This window comes from Taudactylus pleione, unplaced genomic scaffold (assembly GCF_031769625.1).
Source record: "Taudactylus pleione unplaced genomic scaffold, aTauple2 ptg000637l, whole genome shotgun sequence".
In the NCBI taxonomy this organism is placed as follows: domain Eukaryota; kingdom Metazoa; phylum Chordata; class Amphibia; order Anura; family Myobatrachidae; genus Taudactylus; species Taudactylus pleione.
In genome coordinates this window covers 752,264-753,673 of record NW_028285039.1, presented here as the reverse complement: position 1 = coordinate 753,673, position 1,410 = coordinate 752,264, and the positions used below count along the sequence as shown (strand labels likewise).

The following is a 1,410-nucleotide window of genomic DNA, read 5'->3' as shown; positions in this document are numbered from 1 at the left end:
ACATTAAAACTGCAATGTGGTACATAATATAGGAGGACTAAGTAGCACTTATCAGGATAATACAAAAAGTAATTGCGCTAAATGGACCAATGAACCAGCAAAAAAGGGCTGGATGTGAACAATAAAGCATAAGTGTAAATACAAAAATCCGTACAGTACAAAGTACCAGTATCACAGAGCTCAGAGAATACATATGAAAAAAAGATGAAACCTTCAATGCGTAAATGCATAAGACTGAATGGTAAAACAATAATGCGGTAGAAATAGCCAGTGATGTACTAAGGACCACAACAAGTTACATTAAGGGTAGACAAGATCATAATGTCTACAAGAGGTAAGAAGAGGCGAAGGTTGGAAAAAGTCCAAAACTAGGTACAATTTACAAAACCTGGTTTTCCAAGGGAGTTGCCCACCCTAGTACTGACCAGGCCAAACACTGATTAGCTTCCAAGATCGGACGGGATCGGGTTTATCCAGTGTGAGTATGTTAGTAAACTTTAAGGAAGAAGAATGACCAACCACCTCTCTCGCATTCATAACCTCTAAAGTAGGTCACAAATCACTACCACTAGATGGAACCTGGATCCAAAGACAAAGCAGGCATCAGACCAATCATATATATTGGTCAAAAAAACTCATAATGTCAAACAGCACTAAGCTGTAAGGTATTGGCTGTAATAGTCAAGCACCAAAAAATGGTGAAAAACAAAATGCACATCAATGAACTGAAAAGAAATGAATACACATATACTAAGTCTAATAAAACTGGAAAATAATTAATAAAAACGCAAACAATTGAGAACACAAGGTGAAAGAAATCTGATTTACAGGAAGCAGGCAAATGATAATGTCTCATTAAGACCTAGAGGTGCAACAGTGTTCGTGTTGTGAATCCAACGTGCTTCCAACTGCAATAAACGTTTATCTCTATCACCACCTCTCATCGTAGTCAGCACGTGATCAATAACCTTGTGTCTCAAAGTAGCTAATGGATGTTTAAGTTCTTTAAAGTGTCGTGCCACAGGCTGCTCATTGTCTTTTCCTTCATGTGCTTGTCTAATGGCAGTGCGATGTTGCGCCATCCTAATCCTCATTGTACACGATGTTTTGCCTATATAGGCCAGACCACACGGACACCAAATGATGTAGATAATTAACTTGCTCATACAGTTCAGAATGTGTCTTATAGGGATACGTCTCCCTGAGTGTGGATGAACAATGTAAGAACCAGTTTCCATATATCTACATGTGGTACAGCCTATACATTTGTAGCAGCCGGGTTTATGAGCTAGAAAGTTGACTCCCTGTGGAACTTCAGAAGTGGAAATGTCATTGTCTACCAACCATTCTTTCAAATTTTTACTCTCCTATAACCCATCATAATCCTTGAGGAATAAAATGGTTTAAGAT

The 1,410-nt window shown here is 38.4% G+C and overlaps 1 pseudogene; it reads right to left on the bottom strand.

Annotated features, from left to right (window-relative positions):
• Window positions 1–376: 376 nt before the first annotated feature.
• On the bottom strand, window positions 377–496 carry LOC148479096 (5S ribosomal RNA; annotated as a pseudogene).
• Window positions 497–1,410: the final 914 nt, after the last annotated feature.